The following is a 23,505-nucleotide window of genomic DNA, read 5'->3' as shown; positions in this document are numbered from 1 at the left end:
AGTGTTGGCGCTGTTCACTATAAGTGTACAGGTGCTGCAGAGAGTGTTGGCGCTGTTCACTATAAGTGTACAGGCACTGCAGAGAGGGCTGGCTCTGTTCACTATAAGTGTACCGAGGCTGCAGAGAGTGTTGGCGCTGTTCACTATAAGTGTACAGGCGCTGCAGACAGTGTTGGCACTGTTCACTATAAGTTTACAGGAGCTGTAGAGAGTGCTGGCTCTGTTCACTATAAGTGTACAGGTGCTGCAGAGAGTGTTGGCGCTGTTCACTATAAGTGTACAGGTGCTGCAGAGAGTGTTGGTGCTGTTCACTATAAGTGTACCGAGGCTGCAGAGAGTGTTGGCGCTGTTCACTATAAGTGTACAGGCGCTGCAGACAGTGTTGGCACTGTTTACTATGAGTGTAGAGGCGCTGCAGAGAGTGCTGGCTCTGTCCACTATAAGTGTACCGAGGCTGCAGAGAGTGTTGGTGCTGTTCACTATAAGTGTATAGGCGCTGCAGAGAGTGCTGGCGCTGTTCACTATAAGGGTACAGGTGCTGTAGAGAGTGCTGGCTCTGCTCACTATAAGTGTACAGGTGCTGCAGAGAGTGTTGGCTCTGTTCACTATAAGTGTACCATTGCTGCAGAGAGTGCTGGCTCTGTTCACTATAAGTGTACAGGCGCTGCAGAGAGTGCTGGCGCTGTTCACTATAAGTGTACAGGCGCTGCAGAGAGTGCTGGCGCTGTTCACTATAAGTGTACCGTTGCTGCAGAGAGTGCTGGCTCTGTTCACTATAAATTTACAGGCGCTGTAGAGAGTGCTGGCTCTGTTCACAGGTGCTGTAGAGAGTGCTGGCTCTGTTCACTATAAGTGTACAGGCGCTGCAGAGAGTGCTGGCTCTGTTCACTGTAAGTGTAAAGGTGCTGCAGAGAGTGCTGTCGCTGTTCACTATAAATGTACAGGTGCTGTAGAGAGTGCTGGCTCTGTTTACTATAAGTGTATAGGCACTGCAGAGAGTGCTGGCACTGTTCACTATAAGTTTACAGGAGCTGTAGAGAGTGCTGGCTCTGTTCACTTTAAGTGTATAGGCACTGCAGAGAGTGCTGGCGCTGTTCACTATAAGTGTACACTCTCTATTCACTATATGTGTACAGGCGCTGCAGAGTGTGCTGGCACTGTTCACTATAAGTGTATAGGCGTTGCAGACAGTGTTGGCTCTGTTCACTATAAGAGTACAGGCGATGCAGAGAGTGCTGGCACTGTTCACTATAAGTGTATAGGCGCTGCAGACAGTGTTGGCTCTGTTCACTATAAGAGTACAGGCGCTGTAGAGAGTACTGGCTCTGTTCATAATAGTGTACAGGTGCTGCAGAGAGTGCTGGCTCTGTTCACTATAAGTGTACACTCTCTGTTCACTATATGTGTACAGGCGCTGCAAAGAGTGCTGGCACTGTTCACTATAAGTGTCACAGCGTTGCAGAGAGTGCTGGCTCTGTTCACTATAAGTGTACAGGCGCTGCAGAGAGTGCTGGCTCTGTTCACTATAAGTGTACAGGCGCTGCAGAGAATGCTGGCGCTGTTCACTATAAGTGTACAGGCGCTGCAGAGAGTGCTGGCGCTGTTCACTATAAGTGTACAGGTCCTGCAGAGAGTGCTGGCGCTGTTCACTATAAGTGTACAGGCGCTGCAGAGAGTGCTGGTGCTGTTCACAGGTGCTGTAGAGAGAGCTGGCTCTGTTCACTATAAGTGTACAGGCACTGCAGAGAGTGCTGGCACTGTTCACTATAAGTGTATAGGCACTGCAGAGAGGGCTGGCTTTGTTCACTATAAGTGTATAGGCGCTGCAGACAGTGTTGGCTCTGTTCACTATAAGTGTACACTCTCTGTTCACTATAAGTGTACAGGCACTACAGAGAGTGTTGGCTCTGTTCACTATAAGTGTACACTCTCTGTTCACTATATGTGTACAGGCGCTGCAGAGTGTGCTGGCACTGTTCACTATAAGTGTACAGGCGCTGCAGAGAGTGCTGGCGCTGTTCACCATAACAGTACAGGCGCTGCAGAGAGTGCTGGCACTGTTCACTATAAGTGTACAGGCGCTGCAGAGAGTGTTGGCTCTGTTCACTATAAGTGTACAGGCGCTGCAGAGAGTGCTGGCACTGTTCACTATAAGTGTACAGGCGCTGCAGAGAGTGCTGGCTCTGCTCACTATAAGTGTACAGGCGCTGCAGAGAGTGCTGGCGCTGTTCACTATAAGTGTACAGGCGCTGCAGAGAGTGCTGGCTCTGTTCACTATAAGTGTACAGGCGCTGCAGAGAGTGCTGGCTCTGCTCACTATAAGTGTACAGGCGCTGCAGAGAGTGCTGGCGCTGTTCACTATAAGTGTACAGGTGCTGCAGAGAGTGCTGGCTCTGCTCACTATAAGTGTACAGGCGCTGCAGAGAGTGCTGGCGCTGTTCACTATAAGTGTACAGGTGCTGCAGAGAGTGCTGGCGCTGTTCACTATAAGTGTACCGTTGCTGCAGAGAGTGCTGGCTCTGTTCACTATAAGTGTACAGGCGCTGCAGAGAGTGCTGGCTCTGCTCACTATAAGTGTACAGGCGCTGCAGAGAGTGCTGGCGCTGTTCACTATAAGTGTACAGGTGCTGCAGAGAGTGCTGGCGCTGTTCACTATAAGTGTACAGCGCTGCAGAGAGTGCTGGCGCTGTTCACTATAAGTGTACCGTTGCTGCAGAGAGTGCTGGCTCTGTTCACTATAAGTGTACAGGCGCTGCAGAGAGTGCTGGCTCTGCTCACTATAAGTGTACAGGTGCTGCAGAGAGTGCTGGCGCTGTTCACTATAAGTGTACAGGTGCTGCAGAGAGTGCTGGCGCTGTTCACTATAAGTGTACAGCGCTGCAGAGAGTTATGGCTCTGTTCACTATAAGTGTACCGTTGCTGCAGAGAGTGCTGGCTCTGTTCACTATAAGTGTACAGGCGCTGCAGAGAGTGCTGGCGCTGTTCACTATAAGTGTACAGGCGCTGCAGAGAGTGTTGGCGCTGTTCACTATAAGTGTACCGTTGCTGCAGAGAGTGCTGGCTCTGTTCACTATAAGTGTACAGGCGCTGCAGAGAGTGCTGGCTCTGTTCACTATAAGTGTACAGGCGCTGCAGAGAGTGTTGGCGCTGTTCACTATAAGTGTACAGGCGCTGCAGACAGTGTTGGCACTGTACACTATAAGTGTACAGGAGCTGTAGAGAGTGCTGGCTCTGTTCACTATAAGTGTACAGGTGCTGCAGAGAGTGTTGGCGCTGTTCACTATAAGTGTACCGTTGCTGCAGAGAGTGCTGGCTCTGTTCACTATAAGTGTACCGTTGCTGCAGAGAGTGCTGGCTCTGTTCACTATAAGTGTACAGGCGCTGCAGAGAGTGTTGGCGCTGTTCACTATAAGTGTACAGGCGCTGCAGACAGTGTTGGCACTGTTCACTATAAGTTTACAGGAGCTGTAGAGAGTGCTGGCTCTGTTCACTATAAGTGTACAGGTGCTGCAGAGAGTGTTGGCACTGTTCACTATAAGTGTACCGTTGCTGCAGAGAGTGCTGGCTCTGTTCACTATAAGTGTACCGTTGCTGCAGAGAGTGCTGGCTCTGTTCACTATAAGTGTACAGGCGCTGCAGAGAGTGTTGGCGCTGTTCACTATAAGTGTACCGTTGCTGCAGAGAGTGATGGCTCTGTTCACTATAAGTGTACAGGCGCTTCAGAGAGTGCTGGCTCTGTTCACTATAAGTGTACAGGCGCTGCAGAGAGTGTTGGCGCTGTTCACTATAAGTGTACAGGCGCTGCAGACAGTGTTGGCACTGTTCACTATAAGTGTACAGGAGCTGTAGAGAGTGCTGGCTCTGTTCACTATAAGTGTACAGGTGCTGCAGAGAGTGTTGGCGCTGTTCACTATAAGTGTACCGTTGCTGCAGAGAGTGCTGGCTCTGTTCACTATAAGTGTACAGGCGCTGCAGAGAGTGCTGGCTCTGTTCACTATAAGTGTACAGGCGCTGCAGAGAGTGTTGGCGCTGTTCACTATAAGTGTACAGGCGCTGCAGACAGTGTTGGCACTGTTCACTATAAGTTTACAGGAGCTGTAGAGAGTGCTGGCTCTGTTCACTATAAGTGTACAGGTGCTGCAGAGAGTGTTGGCGCTGTTCACTATAAGTGTACAGGTGCTGCAGAGAGTGTTGGCGCTGTTCACTATAAGTGTACAGGCACTGCAGAGAGGGCTGGCTCTGTTCACTATAAGTGTACCGAGGCTGCAGAGAGTGTTGGCGCTGTTCACTATAAGTGTACAGGCGCTGCAGACAGTGTTGGCACTGTTCACTATAAGTTTACAGGAGCTGTAGAGAGTGCTGGCTCTGTTCACTATAAGTGTACAGGTGCTGCAGAGAGTGTTGGCGCTGTTCACTATAAGTGTACAGGTGCTGCAGAGAGTGTTGGTGCTGTTCACTATAAGTGTACAGGTGCTGCAGAGAGTGTTGGCGCTGTTCACTATAAGTGTACCGAGGCTGCAGAGAGTGTTGGCGCTGTTCACTATAAGTGTACAGGCGCTGCAGACAGTGTTGGCACTGTTTACTATGAGTGTAGAGGCGCTGCAGAGAGTGCTGGCTCTGTCCACTATAAGTGTACCGAGGCTGCAGAGAGTGTTGGTGCTGTTCACTATAAGTGTATAGGCGCTGCAGAGAGTGCTGGCGCTGTTCACTATAAGTGTACAGGTGCTGTAGAGAGTGCTGGCTCTGCTCACTATAAGTGTACAGGTGCTGCAGAGAGTGTTGGCTCTGTTCACTATAAGTGTACCGTTGCTGCAGAGAGTGCTGGCTCTGTTCACTATAAGTGTACAGGCGCTGCAGAGAGTGCTGGCGCTGTTCACTATAAGTGTACAGGCGCTGCAGAGAGTGCTGGCGCTGTTCACTATAAGTGTACCGTTGCTGCAGAGAGTGCTGGCTCTGTTCACTATAAATTTACAGGCGCTGTAGAGAGTGCTGGCTCTGTTCACAGGTGCTGTAGAGAGTGCTGGCTCTGTTCACTATAAGTGTACAGGCGCTGCAGAGAGTGCTGGCTCTGTTCACTGTAAGTGTAAAGGTGCTGCAGAGAGTGCTGTCGCTGTTCACTATAAATGTACAGGTGCTGTAGAGAGTGCTGGCTCTGTTTACTATAAGTGTATAGGCACTGCAGAGAGTGCTGGCACTGTTCACTATAAGTTTACAGGAGCTGTAGAGAGTGCTGGCTCTGTTCACTTTAAGTGTATAGGCACTGCAGAGAGTGCTGGCGCTGTTCACTATAAGTGTACACTCTCTATTCACTATATGTGTACAGGCGCTGCAGAGTGTGCTGGCACTGTTCACTATAAGTGTATAGGCGTTGCAGACAGTGTTGGCTCTGTTCACTATAAGAGTACAGGTGCTGCAGAGAGTGCTGGCACTGTTCACTATAAGTGTATAGGCGCTGCAGACAGTGTTGGCTCTGTTCACTATAAGAGTACAGGCGATGTAGAGAGTGCTGGCTCTGTTCATAATAGTGTACAGGTGCTGCAGAGAGTGCTGGCTCTGTTCACTATAAGTGTACACTCTCTGTTCACTATATGTGTACAGGCGCTGCAGAGAGTGCTGGCACTGTTCACTATAAGTGTCACAGCGTTGCAGAGAGTGCTGGCTCTGTTCACTATAAGTGTACAGGCGCTGCAGAGAGTGCTGGCTCTGTTCACTATAAGTGTACAGGCGCTGCAGAGAATGCTGGCGCTGTTCACTATAAGTGTACAGGCGCTGCAGAGAGTGCTGGCGCTGTTCACTATAAGTGTACAGGTGCTGCAGAGAGTGCTGGCGCTGTTCACTATAAGTGTACAGGCGCTGCAGAGAGTGCTGGTGCTGTTCACAGGTGCTGTAGAGAGAGCTGGCTCTGTTCACTATAAGTGTACAGGCACTGCAGAGAGTGCTGGCACTGTTCACTATAAGTGTATAGGCGCTGCAGACAGTGTTGGCTCTGTTCACTATAAGTGTACACTCTCTGTTCACTATAAGTGTACAGGCACTACAGAGAGTGTTGGCTCTGTTCACTATAAGTGTACACTCTCTGTTCACTATATGTGTACAGGCGCTGCAGAGTGTGCTGGCACTGTTCACTATAAGTGTACAGGCGCTGCAGAGAGTGCTGGCGCTGTTCACTATAACAGTACAGGCGCTGCAGAGAGTGCTGGCACTGTTCACTATAAGTGTACAGGCGCTGCAGAGAGTGTTGGCTCTGTTCACTATAAGTGTTCAGGCGCTGCAGAGAGTGCTGGCACTGTTCACTATAAGTGTACAGGCGCTGCAGAGAGTGCTGCCTCTGTTCACTATAAGTGTACAGGCGCTGCAGAGAGGCTCTGTTCACTATAAGTGTACAGGCGCTGCAGAGAGTGTTGGCTCTGTTCACTATAAGTGTACAGGCGCTGCAGACAGTGCTGGCTCTGCTCACTATATGTGTACACTCTCTGTTCACTATATGTGTACAGGCGCTGCAGAGAGTGCTGGCGCTGTTCACTATAAGTGTACAGGCGCTGCAGAGAGTGCTGGTGCTGTCCACTATAAGTGTACAGGCACTGTAGAGAGTGTTGGCTCTGTTCACTATAAGTGTACAGGCGCTGCAGAGAGTGCTGGCGCTGTTCACTATAAGTGTACAGGCGCTGCAGAGAGTGCTGGCTCTGTTCACTATAAGTGTGCAGGCACCTGCAGAGAGTGCTGGCGCTGTTCACTATAAGTGTACAGGCGCTGCAGAGAGTGCTGGCTCTGTTCACTATAAGTGTGCAGGCACCTGCAGAGAGTGCTGGCACTGTTCACAATAAGTGTACAGGCGCTGCAGAGAGTGCTGGCGCTGTTCACTACTAGTGCAGAGGCACTGCAGAGAGTGCTGGCTCTGTTCACTATAAGTGTACAGCACTGCAGAGAGTGTTGGCTCTGTTCACTATAAGTGTACCATCGCTGCAGAGAGTGCTGGCTCTGTTCCCTATAAGTGTACAGGCGCTGCAGAGAGTTATGGCACTGCTCACTATAAATGTACAGGCACTGCAGAGAGTGTTGGCTCTGTTCACTATAAGTGTACCGAGGCTGCAGAGAGTGCTGGCTCTGTTCACTATAAGTGTACAGGCGCTGCAGAGAGTGCTGGCTCTGTTCACTATAAGTGTACAGGAACTGCAGAGAGTGCTGGCTCTGTTCACTATAAGTGTATAGTCGCTGCAGAGAGTGCTGGCTCTGTTCACTATAAGTGTATAGGCGCTGTATAGGCGCTGCAGAGAGTGCTGGCTCTGTTCACTATAAGTGTACCGTTGCTGCAGAGAGTGCTGGCTCTGTTCACTATAAGTGTACAGGCGCTGCAGAGAGTGCTGGCTCTTTCACTAATAGTGTAGAGGCACTGCAGAGAGTGCAGGTTCTTTTCACTACTAGTGCAGAGGTGCTGCAGGGAGTGCTGGCTCTTTCACTAATAGTGTAGAGGTGCTGCAAGGAGTGCTGGCTCTTTCACTAATAGTGTAGAGGCACTGCAGAGAGTGCTGGCACTATTCACTACTAGTGTAGAGGTACTGCAGAGAGTACTGACACTGTTCACTAATAGTGTAGAGGCACTGCAGAGAGTACTGACTCTGTTCACTACTAGTGTACTGACACTGCAGCGAGTGCTCCCACTAATCCTTACTAGGTTAGTGGCACTGTTGAGAGAGCTGGCTTTGTTCACTACTAGTGGAGCAGCACTGTACACAGTGTTCGCACTGTTCACTGCTAGTGTACTGGCTCTGGAGAGAGGGCTAGTACTGTTCACTACTAGTAGTGTATAGCACTGCAGAGAAGTGCTGGCACTGTCACTACTAGTATAACAGCACTGCAGAGAAGTACTGGTGCTGTTGACTACTAGTGTATAGGCACTGCAGAGAGTGCTGGCACTGCTTAGTACTAGTGTTGAGACACAGCAGAGAAGTGGTGATACTGTCCTCTCCTAGCATAACAATCCTGCTGTGAGCGCGGGTACTGTCCAGTTACAAGGTCAGTGACCCTGAGGAAAAAGATTTATACTGTCCATTCCTAGCATAGCAGCCTTGCAGTAACCTGCTAGTACTAGCCTGTTACGTCAGACTGGAAGGAGGAATATCTCATCAAGATCCTCAAAGAAAGGTGACCAGAGTATCTGGGAAAGTGTTCAACTGAGTCATCCTGAATAGAATGAAGGAACACCAGCAAGCTGGCTGGCACTAAGGTAGATCCTGCACAGACAAGATTGCAACCCTGAGCATTGCCAATGAGCAGCGGATGGAATAAAAGTCCCCTCTCTATGTCAACTTCATGAATTATGAGAAGGCATTGGATATCATGGACAGAGAGACCCTTTTGAAACTCCTCCACCACTGTGGACCCAAACTCGTAAGAATCATCAGGAATTCTTATGGCCTGCAAGATAGTCCATGGAGGACAACTCACAGAAGCATTTCAAGTAAGAAACGGAGTCCACCAGAGTTGTTTACTCTGGCTTTTTCTCTTACTACTAGCAACAGACTGCGTCATGAAGACATCCACAGCAGGGAGAAGAAATGGAATCAAGTGGATACCTTGAACACAGCTTGATGACCTGGACTTTGCAGACAACCTGGCCTTACTCGCCCATACCCATCTGCAGATGCAAGAGAAGACCGACAAGGTGGCAGCCACGTCAGCACAACTTAGCCTCAACATCGACAGGAGAAAAACCGAGATCCTGAAGGCTAACATGGCCAGTACAAATGCAGCCACTCTTTCAGGTGATGCACTGGAAGAGGTTGAGACGGTCAAATACATCATTGAAGTCACCTGTTACTATCGGGTTAAGACATTCTTTTCTAGTCAGTTGCTTTAAGTGCTTTAGTAGAGTTGTTTGGGTCCACATTTCGTGTACCTTGTCTGGAGGAAGATTAAGATTATGCATTGAGTTTCCAGTGCCATGACGTGTTCAGACTCAGTGAACTTTCGCTGTCCTTAAAATTTGAGGATTCATGATACTAGGATGGCTAAGCCCCATACAGTCTTCCATTCTCAACTGGTTGGCAGGCTTACTCCATGTATAATGGAAATGCGATCTGATCTCATGACCGAGAAACCTGTAAACATACCATCTCACGTTTGATTAAATACGTTTTTGCATTAATTTGTGCATCTTGGCTGCCTAAATTGACAAAAGAGAGCAAAGATGGAAAGGATATGTTAGGTGATTCTTCTTTCCAGTTCACACTGTTAACCTAAACTTGTGTAGTTATGGTCTTCCTTTAGGAATTGACTAGGTGAATGAAGGATGCCAACCTGACCTGCTGCAGACCTTTCTCCCTGCCGATCCAGAGCTTACAGTGGTGGCAGACCCATCATCTCTGGGTTGGAGAGGTCACTTGGACAAGGTAGAGATCAGAAGCCAATTGCGTTTGATGCAGCAGACTCCACATAAATCTTCTGAAGCGGTATGCCATCCAGATGGTCCTCCAGGCCTTTCTACCTTCTGTCAGTAGTACCTTTATTTAGGTTCTGATGGACAACAAAACCTCCATGTGAAATCACAGCATACAGAGTGGTGTGTGGGTCACACTTGCTGTGCCAGGAGATACAAACTGTGGCACTGGCTGGACTTTCAGGGGATATCCCTGATTAACTGCCATCTGGCAGGCTCCCTAAATTCCAGGGTAAATTAACTTATCAGGAGTCACCTAGCTGACTATGAGAGGCATCTGCATGCTGAAGTAATTTAAAGTGACAATGCACAGTGGGGCCTGCCTTGCATAGATCTGTTTACTACTGCTGAAAATGCTCCCTTTTGTGCCTTGTTTTCTCTAGGTCAAGCATAGCAACACGCAAGCACTGCTTTTCCGACGTGTTATCTATTTGGGCTTTTAACCACGCCTGTCACAATCGCTCGTTCTGGGCAGTGTCATAGACAAGCAGGGTGGCAGAGATCCCAACGTCAAGGCAAGAATCGGCAAAGCAAGGGCTTCCTTCATTCAGCTAAAGAAGATCTGGAGATCCAAGGACCTAACACTGCAAACAAAGGTCAGGCCTTTAACACAAACGTAAAATCAGTTCTCCTGTATGGAGCTCAAACTTGGAGGACAAAAGTAACCACCACCATCAAAGTCCAGACCTTCATCAACACCTGTCTTAGGAAAATCCTCCAAATCTGCTGATCAAACACCTTCAGCAACCTTGATCTGTGGCAGCAGACCTTCTAACTCCCTGCTCATGAAGTAATCTTGCAAAGATGCTCAGGCTCGATAGGTCACACCCTGCGCCAAGGCCTTCGACTGCACGGAGGAGGGTTACACCGGCAGACGGACTGAAAGAAGGGCCCAGGACAGAGGTGGCTGGGGAGTCCTGGTCCTTTACCCCCAGGAGGGGGTATAGTAGGCGTAAGTAAGTTAGTCACTAGGTATTCTTCAACACAACACGAGTTTCCACAAGATGAATTTTTAATGCAAATAAAATCAGCCTGTTTAAGAACATGGGGCCAGATGTACAAAGCTTATTAGCAGTTGCAAACGGTCCGATTCGACGAATCGGGCCATTTGACACCGCCAAAAAGCTGTTTGGTATGTGCAAAGGCTTTATTTGCGTTTCTGTAACCTATTACCGAATCGCAAATAGAGTTTTCGATTCGGTATTAGGAAGGGGCGTGTTTAGGACGTCCCTTCCGAATACCGAATTGAAAAGGTGTGTGAATGTTTTGCAATTTAAATGCAGTCGCAAAACTTTTGCATTTTACCACCAACTCCGAATTGGTGGTTAACCCATTTATAAATGGGAAGGTTTCCCCAAGGCACCCCTTCCCCTTTTAGAATGGATGCATTTTTTCAAAAGGAGCCAGCTGTCCCGCAACTCTTAAAAAATGTAAATAAAACTTTCAATTTTTTCTTCTTGAAATGCATCCCATTTTCCTTTAGGGGCAACGGGATGCGTTTTAAAAAAAAGATTGCTTTATTGAAAAGCAATCACAGACACGGTGGTCTGCTGACCCCAGCATTCCACCATCCCTGTGATTTTTGCCATTCCCAATGGGTTGCAAACCGAGACCTACCTCATAAATATTATTGAGTAGGTCTATCTGTGACCCACTGGGAATCACAATAAGTGTGAAAGACACTTCTGTACATATGTGTTTGCGATTACCAAATAGCGAATTGCAAAAAATGTGCTGTTTGTTATTCGCATACACTAACTTTTGCACATCTGGCCTATTAATCTTCGTGTAGACAGAAGAGTATGTGTAGGAAGATGAATCCTTGGTGTAGAGAGAAGAGTATGTGTAAGAAGATGAAACCTTCGTTTAGAGAGAGGGTATGTGTAAGGAGATTAATCTTTCACGTAGACAGAAGACTGTGTAAGAAGATGAATCATTCGTGTAGACAGAAGATTATGTGTAAAAAGATGAATCCTTCGTGTAGACAGAAGAGTATGTGTAAGAAGATGAATCCTCGCGATAGATCAATTGAGACTGAGAAAAAAAATCTTAATGCAGATAAAAGGAGTCTAAAGATGGATTTTTAGGCAGATATAGTGAGTCTGCATAAGTATATGCATTCGTAATGTAGGAAGATGAATAAATAACTTCAAGTAACATGGTGCTTCCTTAATGTACATAAAATAGGTCTGCGCCAGAAAATGGACCATAATGAGCATACGTATCTACGCAAAAAGATAGATTCTGAGTGTACGTGGAATGAGTCTCTGCAAGAAGATGAACCTTAAATGTTCCGAAAATGAGATGGATTTTTTTTGTGAATTCAGGAAGATGGGCCCCTGGAGCCCTGAAGGAAGCAGGGCCAGCGATTCACCACCCCCGCTGGCATGTGGTCCTGGGGTCTGCCCCTGCTAGGCCTACCTCCCAGCACCCATCTCTGTGCGGGCGGGAGTGGCGCTATGCAGGGGCGCGTGAATGGCCCCATTGTGACCCCCCCCCCCCCCCCCCCCACCGCACGAGGAGCCGTGATGAGACCACCCCACCTCCGGGGACCTCTGCAAAGAAACGCGGCACAAAAATAATGCGAATACCTCGGGATAACTGGACCGGCCCCCAGGCGCCCACCCATCCCTGCGGCCGGTGCCCAGCCAGCGTGGGTGCCAAGACAAAGGGGGCATTCAGCACCCCAGGGCAGAGTGTACTATTGTGCAACGAGCGACCAAGGCAGCTGCTGTTTACACACATCCCATGGTGCAGGGGAGGGGTCCAGGGCACTGGGACATCATCAGCAGACCTAAGCCTCTGGAAGGTCAGGCAGGGCTGGAGCAGAGTCACCCACATGGCATGTAAACATAGGGTAAACAGAGGGTCAGTGCATTTGCTGCAGTAAATGTGGTGAAGCGGCAAGTCCCTGACTTGAGTCTCAGTGAGAGACTGGTGGATTCCCTCATTCACTCTCAAATAACACTCGTTTGAACGCTGCACTTTGTAACTATCAGTATCAGAAGTGACGTCTTGAGGGGTCGATAAAATGAGTGTTGCACACATAAGTAGCTGTAACTCCTTCCTTTACCCTCTGTGGAGGATCACACGTTCTCTACTGTTTACAACACCTAGACGTCTCCACATAATGTGGCCATCTGCTCTGCAGCTTGGCCTGACACTAACCCCGCCCCATCACTGCACCTCAATAATTCAACTACAGCAGTCAAAATGTCACTTTCTTCAGAATATGCTAAATACATGCAGATTAATTAATCAAATGCGAAGCATTGCATGATGGGTACGCGCTCGCCTTTTATTTTTTTTAACAAAACCCGAGACAAAGTGTTTTTTTTTTAAAGAGAAAATAAAGAGAGGTTGTTGGGGTGAGGTGGTGCTGAAGTTGGGGCCGGGGTAATGTGCGTCGTCAAACCGTATGTCATCATGACTGAGGAGGGATTTGAGCTACAGAGGGTAGGAAAATGTTATTCATACTTTATCCATCCTTGTCTTGGGTTGGGTGACTGTTCAATGAGCGGTTAGCGAGGACAGTACTGCTGACACGGGACAACACTGCTAGCATCACCAGGATATTATCCTGATATGGTGCAATTTTTGGAATACACCCACATTTCAATAAAGTATAAAACAGAATAAAAATAAGCTAGATATGTTAAAAATATACTTAATTGAACAGAAGCACGGCGATGATAATCGCATTTTACACATGCTTTGAACGTTCTATTTTCATCTGGGCAACCCTTCCTTCACCATCTCGCCAGCTTTCCCACACACTGCTCAGCCCGTTCATTGTTTACACCCCTCCCTGCTCAGCTCGTTCCTTAGTTACACAAGTTCCTGCTCATCCCATTCCTTAGTTACACCAGTCCCTGCTCAGCCCGTTCCTTAGTTACACCAGTCCCTGCTCAGCTCGTTCCTTAGTTACACAAGTTCCTGCTCATCCCATTCCTTAGTTACACCAGTCCCTGCTCAGCCCGTTCCTTAGTTACACCAGTCCCTGCTCAGCTCGTTCCTTAGTTACACCAGTTCCTGCTCATCCCATTCCTTAGTTACACCAGTCCCTGCTCAGCCCGTTCCTTAGTTACACCAGTCCCTGCTCAGCCCGTTCCTTAATTACACCACTCCCGGCTCAGCCCATTCCTTAGTTACACTAGTCCCTGCTCAGCCCGTTCCTTAGTTACACCAGTCCCTGCGCAGCCCATTCCTTAGTTACACCAGTCCCCACTGAGCACATTCCTTAGTTACACCAGCCCCCACTGAGCCCATTCCTTAGTTACACCAGTCCCTGCGCAGCCCATTCCTTAGTTACACCAGTCCCTGCGCAGCCCATTCCTTAGTTACACCAGACCCCGCTGAGCGCATTCCTTAGTTACACCAGTCCCTGCGCAGCCCATTCCTTAGTTACACCAGTCACTGCGCAGCCCATTCCTTAGTTACACCAGTCCCTGCGCAGCCCATTCCTTAGTTACACCAGTCCCTGCGCAGCCCATTCCTTAGTTACACCAGTCCCTGCGCAGCCCATTCCTTAGTTACACCAGTCCCTGCTCATCCCATTACTTAGTTACAGGAGTCCCCACTCAGCCTTTCCAATAGTTACACCAGTCCCCGTTCAGCTTGTTTACACCCCTCCCTGCTTAGCTCGTTCCTTAGTTACACCAGTCACCACTCAGTCCATCACTGTTTACCCCACTCCCCGTTCAGTCCACACCTGTTACACCAGTCCTTGCTCAGCTCATTTCCTTAACTACACACTCCCTGCTCAGCCTGCTACTTGGTTACACCAGTCCCCACTCAGTCTGTTCTTTGGTTACACCAGCCACTGCGCAGCCAATTCCTTGGTTACACAGGTCCCTGCTCAGCTCATTCATTGGTTAGACCAGTCCCTGCTCTGCCCGTTCCTTAGTTACACCAGCCCCGCTGAGCCCATTCCTTAGTTACACCAGTCCCTGCGCAGCCCGTTCCTTAGTTACACCAGCCCCCGTTAAGCCCATTCCTTAGTTACACCAGTCCCTGCTCAGCCCGTTCCTTACTTACACCAGTCCCTGCGCACCCCGTTCCTTAGTTACACCAGTCCCCACTGAGCACATTCCTTAGTTACACCAGCCCCCGCTGAGCCCATTCCTTAGTTACACCAGTCCCTGCGCAGCCCATTCCTTAGTTACACCAGTCCCTGCGCAGCCCGTTCCTTACTTACACTAGTCCCTGCGCACCCCGTTCCTTAGTTACACCAGTCCCCACTGAGCACATTCCTTAGTTACACCAGCCCCCGCTGAGCCCATTCCTTAGTTACACCAGTCCCTGCGCAGCCCATTCCTTAGTTACACCAGTCTCTGCGCAGCCCATTCCTTAGTTACACCAGTCCCTGCGCAGCCCGTTCCTTAGTTACACCACTCCCGGCTCAGCCCATTCCTTAGTTACACCACTCCCCGCTCAGCCCATTCCTTAGTTACACCAGTCCCTGCACAGCCCATTCCTTAGTTACACCAGTCCCTGCTCTGCCCGTTCCTTAGTTACACCAGTGCCTGCTCTGCCCGTTCCTTAGTTACACCAGTCCCTGCACAGCCCATTCCTTAGTTACACCAGTCCCTGCTCTGCCCGTTCCTTAGTTACACCAGTCCCTGCACAGCCCGTTCCTTAGTTACACCAGACCCTGTTCAGCCCATTCCTTAGTTACACCAGTCCCTGCTCTGCCCGTTCCTTAGTTACACCAGTCCCTGCTCTGCCCGTTCCTTAGTTACACCAGTCCCTGCACAGCCTATTCCTTAGTTACACCAGTCCCTGCTCTGCCCGTTCCTTAGTTACACCAGTCCCTGCACAGCCCGTTCCTTAGTTACACCAGACCCTGTTCAGCCCATTCTTTAGTTACACCAGTCCCTGCACAGCCCGTTCCTTAGTTACACCAGACCCTGTTCAGCCCATTCCTTAGTTACACCACTCCCGGCTCAGCCCATTCCTTAGTTACACCAGTCCCTGCGCAGCTCGTTCCTTAGTTACACCAGCCCCCGCTCAGCCCATTCCTTAGTTACACCAGTCCCTGCACAGCCCATTCCTTAGTTACACCAGACTCCGTTCAGCCCATTCCTTAGTTACACCAGTCCCTGCGCAGCCCATTCCTTAGTTACACCAGCCCCCGCTGAGCCCATTCCTTAGTTAGACCAGTCCCTGCGCAGCCCATTCCTTAGTTACAGCAGTCCCTGCGCAGCCCGTTCCTTAGTTACACCAGTCCCGGCTCAGCCCATTCCTTAGTTACACCAGTCCCCACTGAGCACATTCCTTAGTTACACCAGCCCCCGCTGAGCCCATTCCTTAGTTAGACCAGTCCCTGCGCAGCCCATTCCTTAGTTACAGCAGTCCCTGCGCAGCCCGTTCCTTAGTTACACCAGTCCCTGTACCAAGCACGCAACACCCATTGGTCTAAGAGGACTTCAGCCCCTCCCACAGTTTCTGTGGATAGGGCTGGCTGGGCTGGTGCTGCCGGTTGGAAGGTCAGCTAGCATTCTGCCTGTCCTGGTAATGTCTTCTACAGGCTTAAGCAAACCTGCAGTCTGTTTCTTTTGAATGCTGTCCATGAAGTTGGGTGATGTGTTGTCAGTGCTCAATTGTTTCTGTTCAGAAATAACGAGCAATACCTTAGGACAGTTTAAGTGCATGGGTACAAGTGTGAAATCACAGCAGGGTCGAAACCCACCGTTGAGAAACACCTCATCATGTGCATAAAAACAACGGGGGTGCCCAGTGCTTAATTTGTAAATTAAGAGGTGCCGGTGCTCAAAGCCCTTCTCTTAAACACGAGGGTGCGGTCATTAAATCTGCCAGCACTAAATACTGAGGCAGGGTAACCCTGAAGCCACCTCGGGCCTCTTCAATCCGTTTACGGCCACCCCTGCCCCTTCAGCTCATCCTGCAACTTTCTACTTTCTCCCTTTATGACCCTTATTAGTTTTTCCTTCTTCCGTCTTTCACATATCTGTCTTTTGCTCGCAGCAAATGCTTGAGGCCGAAGAATAAGCCCCGGCCCGCACAAATAAGTGCCGGTGCTGAGCACCGGAACAACAAGCACAAATTAAGCACTCGGGGTGCCCCGCAACACCCCTTTGCAACAAAGTGCAAATTAAAAAGGGCCCATTACAAGTTCATAGACGGTCAGTGCTGAGTAATTTATGCTTTTCAAAGGAAAAAAATAAATAAAGGTAAAAATACTGCAACAGTGATTTGTTTTATTTGTTTAAATTGTTATGATGTCATTCAAAATACACAATGCAGAGCGGAAGCAATAGTTCATTCTTGCATAGGGTTAAAAAAATAAAATTAAATACGCTCTGTTTAATACATGATACATACCTTTATTCAGGTAGCTATATGTGCTAATATGTGCCCTCTGAAAAATATTTTTAACATGCTCCTCTTTTGATCCTCGGCAGGGTAATTCTGCAGTTCGCCTTCTGATATTAATACAGTAGATATCACTGATTTGACTACACTGACCATTTACAGACTTGTACAAATGCAAATTGTAGTGTGGCAAGGCTCAGGAGAAACAATATGTATATATAGTGGGATTTAGCGTTTCCTGTGATTGATGCACTGAATAAAGCAGACGATAAATATACCTTCCTTCCTCGTTTTTCGGATGGTGATTGATGGGAGGTAGCAATATGGTGCAGTTGGTTCGATGAGTAGTATTCATTGTTTCACAAGAATATACATATATATAAATAAATATATATATATATGTGTATATATATATATATATGTGTATATATATATATATAAAAAACCTAGTGGCGGTCGCCACTAGGTGAGTATAGTTATGATCTAGTTTCTATAGAAAAAGTGTTTTTTGTTTTGCTAATAACTTTAAAGCCGTATGATGAATCTTCACGAAATTGTCAAAACTTATACTTTGTTAAGTTCAGCTTCTGTTTTGAAAGTTTCTAGGTGATCTATCAAGCGGGAAAGCCGAGGAAAAAGGTGGGTCCCAAAAAGTGTTTCCCCTATTCAGTTTTCCATAGGACCTTTAGAAACACCTACAGCCTGAACCACTGAACGGAATTACACAAAATTTGGCACAAAGGTAGTTTCTATTGCGCAGATCGCGCTTTTTGGTGTAAATCCGTCCAGTAGTTTTGGAGTAATTTAAAGTAAAATATCCACAGGGGATCCACTCACCACAGGAAGAATCTGATTGGCTCACCACAACCGGGCAGAAAAGTTGTGCCCACCATTTTGTTTGTCGCATCGGCTCGGAGGTGGGAAAAGAAGAGAGAAATAACAAATAAGGGATCAGAATACAGGTATCCTGACACCATAGGACACATAAAGTGGGGACCACTCATGGGCAAAGATTGCCCTATTATTTTTTTTTCCATCCGATTCGTGAATCCGCAGATCCATGGATGGATCCACGGATCCTGGATATGCAAATCCAGAGAAAAAAACTGAAAAAAACCCAAAACACCTTCTGTATCCATATTCATGCTACGCATGGCCGAAGGGCGTGCACAGCTTGGGTAGGCATGGATGCAGAAGGGTTGGCCGTCAGGCCTGGCCATCCAGGCCCTGTGGCCAAACCCCACTGCACATGGGCTTTGGCCATGCCTGGTGCTGCTTATATTCACGTCTGTGCATGCTAAAAAAACACAGAAATTCACTGAAAAATCAAAGCTTACAGGGAGGTTATAGTTAGGTTTTAAATTTACTCACACAAAAGCTTAGAAATTCCTCATTTATAGTTAGAGTTATTTCAAGTAACTGTGACTGGCGCCCTAAGGTAGCTTAACTTGTGAATATGCCGTGCGCAGCTAATTACTCCATATTACTCCATATTTTATATCACTGATGACACCTTCCTTGGCATCTTTGATATTATCACTGTATCATTTGCAATAAAATTATTGATTAAAAAACTGTGCATGGCGAGAGTGGGAGTTATAGTTACCTTAGGGCGTGAGTTTTAGATATTTGAAATAACTCTAACTATAACTGCTTTAATTTTAAGGTTTTGTGCGAAATTCAGAACGTAACTGTAACGTCCCCGTAACGCTGCTACCCAGGGAGGGTGGAGCGTCAACCGGCGGAGCACACCGGCAATAATGTCATAGCAAACGAAGAACTATGCTCACTCAGGAAGATAGTAGTAGGGATTTACTCCAAACACAGCGCGTTTCGGCTGACTCCACTGTCTTGATCACCTATATATACATATATGTATATTTCTTAACTGATTAATCAAAGGTACACACAAAGTTCAAGGTTAAATCGGCTATGGAATACAGCACCAAACAAAAGTATAAAGCACATCAGTTAAGGTAATTTCATTACAAAAATTAAATCAAAGCGTTAGAACTCTTCCTAAATAATGTACTACGTGTGGTCAGTCAAATTGAGGGCTTTGTATAAACATAGGATGTGATTTATTAGAAAGTTCTTTAGCTGATGTAGGGGCATAACTATATTCTGTTTGCGCCGAATTTGCTTCTTTTTTTTAATGAAAATTTGGCGCAAACGTATCTCCATATTTATATTTTGATGCTAGACCTGTCTAGCATCAAAATATAGGAGTTAACGTCAATTTATGGATGTGTGAACCCATCTTGCATCAATGAGATGCAAGGCAGGTGTTCCCGTCCAAAAAATTACTCTAAGCCCGTAGCGCCATATTTATCCTTCTGAGCAAAAATGGTGCACGGGTGAGAGGCGGCCCTAACTAACGGCACTAAGCCTGCTTAGTGCCATTATTTAACACCTGGGTCAGACCAGGTGTTACGGGACCTGTAGACCCATTTCCATGGTCAAACACAGGTGGCCCACAGGTGCCTAACCCAAGCCCCAGGAACACCCCCACCCACACCAGAGGATGGGGGACCCCATTCCAGCTAGGTAGGGTAAGTATTGGTAGATATTTTTATTTTTGTTTTAAAGTGCCATTTGGGTTCAACAAAGGGCCCCGTGCAATCCACTGGGTCCAATGGCCATGCCCAGAGGACACTGGTCCCCTGTGCTGGTCATTAGGGTTGTGGGCATGGCTCCTGTCTTTTCTAAGACAGTAGTCATGTGTTTGGTGGTTGTGCACCAGGAAATGGTGCTGGTCTGGTTAGAGGCATTTTTTTGCCTCTAATCTGGCTACCATCATTTTCTGACGCACAACCCCTTCCTTCCCTACCACCACCCCACCCTGCTAGCGTCTTCTTATGAGATGCTAGCCCATGTTTAGTGGCGGCTTGCGCCATTCAATATGTACGATGCCCAGCTGGCGTTGTTAAATGACGCAATCTGGTGCTAATCTTTTTGCCCCAAAACTAAGTTAGCGCAGTTTTTCAGCAAAAAGTATAAATATGGACCTTGGGGACATATTTATACTCTGCACTGAGGTTGCATAATGTTTTTGATGTTATTTCAGCGCAAACATAACTCCATATTTATCTTTTGACGCTAGACCCGCCTAGCGTCAAAATATTGGCGTTAAAGTAGTTTTTTCCCTGCAGAAAACTACCTTGCGTCAATGAGATGCAAGGTAGGCGTTACCGGGCAAAAACGGACTCTAAGGCCTATGCGTCTTATTTATCCTCCCGTGCAAAATGGTGCACAGGAGGGCAGCGGGCCTAAATAATGGCACTAAGCTTGCTCAGGGCAGACGTTAGGGGACCTGTGGGCCTATTTCCTTGGTGGACCACCATGGAATAACTCCACAGGTGCCATCCCCAGGCCCCAAGGACACCCCTACCCACACCAGAGGGACAGCAGAGGATGGGGGACCCCGTCCCAGGTAAGTATAGGTAAGTAGAGGTAAGTATTTTTTGATTTTTTTAAAAGTGCCATTGGGGCCCTGAAATGGGCCCCCATACATGGCACTGGGTGCAATGGCCATGCCCAGGGGACCGCTGTTCTCTGTGCTGGCCATTGGGGTGGTTGCCATGACTCCTGTCATTTATAAGACAGGAGTCATGTAGTATCGTAGGTTTAGCGTTAAGAAATGATGCTAGGCTGGTTAGAGTCATCTTTTTTTACTCTAACCAGCCTAACGTCATTTTTTGGTGCAACCCCCCCCCTTCTCCCATACCGCCACCCCCACCCAGCTAACTTAATTCTCCATGACATTAGTACACCCTTTGCGCCAGATTGCGATATTCCATAAATAAGACACCCGGCCGGCATCTTGGATTGGCGCTAGTCGGCTGTATACTTTTTGACGCTAAACTGCCTAAGCACAGTTTAGCGTCAAAATGTATAAATCAGGGTCTTAGTGTTATAGTCTACACCCAACAGGCTCCTAATTCCTCTTCTATTGTTGGCCATGCATCAACAGCATCTACGCTTATGGCATTTACTTCTCACCTGTGGCTGAGGCAACTGCTTCCACTGGCATACCAAGGATCCAGGACAACGACACACCAGACTGCATGTATGATCTTTTATGGGTTGCTGACCTGATTTCTGGATATTTATATTCATTGCCAGACACCGTTCGTGGAGACACAGGAAGTACAGGAGCAGGTTAAGGTGCACAATATATTTGCCACAGGTTTAAATACATAATCATTTTGTTTTATACCTAACCTTGTGATACTTGCAGGTAGACATAGTCTTAAGTCCTCGCTCTCTCATCAGTATGTTGTGGTTCCTCTGTCCTGATCGTGGGTGGGGCCCACCATACTTTCATGTTGCTTTTGAAGCCATTGGGTAGAAGATCAGTGTGTGCGGTCTCCCTGGAACAGACAAGTGGAACTCAATGGGGCCTTTTTGTATTTATCTGGCTTCTTCAAGTCACAGTTCACTTTTTGGCTGGTGCAGTGTGCTCCGATGACAGGCAATTACAATCTACTTACAGGCTGGTGCAGGTGGGTCCCATGACAAGGTAGTTACAGCCCATCTGTGGGCCAATGTAGACAGATCCCAAAGGGAAGGCAATTGCAGCCCACCTCTTAGCCTTTGGCAGGTGGGTCCAGAAGCAACAGACCAGCAGACCAACGGCTGAAAGAGTAGCTTCTGGCTTTGCTCTCTCAAGCAGTCCACTTTTTCTGGGTATTCCACAGGCCAAGAAAATGCTGGGCTTCCTCTACCAGAATAGTTGCTCCTCTTTCAGGGTCCGGGATATTCATCCCTGTCTCAGGAGGCAGGCATGTTTCTAGACACTCAGCAGACTCCCAGCACCTTCAGCAGAAAGTGCAGACCTCCGGCAATATCCTGCACCTCCCTTAGACTGGCTGTAAGGTAGGCACCAGCCCTCGTCACACAGCAGTCCTTAAAGTACTCTGCAGTGCCTTCTTTACCTTCGTCATGAAGAAATGGAACAAGGTGGGATAGTTTGGTTCCCACTTTTATACACATCTTCCAGACAGGACATGTGGATCCACTGACTCAACCTTCAGAACGAGTTTGGCTTGATTCTCTTTGAAGGTGTAATTCAATTGCTGCTCTCTACACCCAATATTTATGCAAAGTGATGCTTCTCAAATCAAGTCGCAATGGGGCTGTCTCCAAGCTGAAGCACCCACAATAAGACCACAGTGATGTGTGAGATTTGTCTATCACCAGACTTTCTGACCGCTAGTCAGTGGTAGATAAAAAGGCAACTCTGAACTAGAAACCTTTCCATCTTGCACTGTGGAAAATGTAGTCCCACCATTCAATTCTAGCATCAACTAATCAGCCAGCAGTCCTTTGCTTACAAAGTGTTAACTGAATTTCTATAGGCAGCCCTTTCTCCATCGTCCTCTGTTAAGTGACTAGATGTACATTAAAAGAAAAAAGGGTAACTGGTTGAGACGATGAAACCCTATTCAAGCAGCAACCCCAATTCTTGTCAGGGTGAAGTCACAAGCACCAAATTAACCTGTGCTCAACCCTCTAGTGGCTTGGCACAGAAGAGTTAGGCTTAACTTAGAGGCAATGTGTAAACTATTTGTTCAATACTTCAAACAATAAATAATGTGAAACCTCAACAACAGAAGAATCCCACACCAAACTAAAAACATAGCGTAAATGTTAATAAATAAAACAAGACAAAAACAACAAAAATACAATCAGTAGAGCCGGAAATATACAGGTCTAAAGATTTTAGGGAAAATAGCACCAAAAAACATAAAAGTGCCAGCTGTGGATATCTGGTTGCAGGAGACTGGGACAGTCACAAGGTCAGGTGACTGAGTTGGAGCACAGATTGGCTACAGGGACCCAGTTAGGCCCGCTGAACAACAGTACCTGAAATCCTAGTTGCAGACAGTTGCAAGATCCTGCGTCAAGGACGCATTGCGCTGCTGAGGCAATGCAAGGTCGGGTTGGGGATGCATTATGTAGCATTGATTCCGGGTAGCTGAAAGGCTGCAAAGTGAGGTCCTACACCATCATCAAGAAGGCTGTCCAAGAGGTAAGCTTGCGATGCAAAGTCCTGCGATGAGGCTGCGTCACACACTGGCTGATTCCAAAGAGACTGCAGGCTTACGATGAGAAGTCCTGTGTACTCATTGAGGCTACTATCGATGACAGCCTGCAATGTGAGGGTGCTGCATCGTGCAGCGGTAGTTCTGATGAGGCTGTGGGCTGCAATGTTGATGCAGGGTCCCTGCGCTCAAGATGCGCCACACAGAAGAGATGTGTTGGTTCTGCTGGATCTACAGATCGGCTGACAGAGCACCTTCAGACCCACTTCCGAGGGTCCAGGAATGGGCAGTACCTCTCTGCAGGGTAGAACTCACAGTTCAGATTTCCGGTTCTGCTTACAAGAAACTAGTCCTTGGAGTCACTCTGGAAGTCCTGGGTACAGGTTGCAGGGCAAGTCATTCTCATACACACAAGAGGAGCAGGTGTGCAGGTGAGCACAGCAGGGCACTACTGTTTCCAGTCAGCAGTCCAGTAGAGTGGCAGCCCTTTTAGGAACACAACAGTCCTTCTTCCTGGCAGAGTCTTCCACAAGTCCAGAAGTGTGCTGAAGAGTTGGTGTCTGAGGTCCAATATTTATACCTGGTAACTTCTTTGAAGGGGGAGAAACGTCTAGAGGATTCCATTTGAAGTGCACAGGTTCCTGCCTCCCCTGCTCTGGCTGCAGACGAACTATAGGGGATATGCAA

The 23,505-nt window shown here is 47.8% G+C and overlaps 1 protein-coding gene and 1 non-coding gene across 3 annotated transcripts in view; one reads left to right on the top strand and one right to left on the bottom strand.

The window, feature by feature from the left end:
* TSC22D4 (TSC22 domain family member 4) overlaps positions 1-23,505 on the bottom strand; it is a 352,090-nt gene that overhangs the window by 61,164 nt on the left and 267,421 nt on the right. The window lies entirely within an intron of this gene.
* On the top strand, positions 12,918-13,041 carry LOC138268915 (U4atac minor spliceosomal RNA). The gene has a single exon (XR_011200203.1). It is a non-coding gene; the product is annotated as a U4atac minor spliceosomal RNA (small nuclear RNA).

The sequence above is a fragment of the Pleurodeles waltl genome, chromosome 12 (genome assembly GCF_031143425.1).
Source record: "Pleurodeles waltl isolate 20211129_DDA chromosome 12, aPleWal1.hap1.20221129, whole genome shotgun sequence".
In the NCBI taxonomy this organism is placed as follows: Eukaryota; Metazoa; Chordata; class Amphibia; order Caudata; family Salamandridae; genus Pleurodeles; species Pleurodeles waltl.
This window is presented reverse-complemented; position numbering and strand designations above follow the sequence as displayed.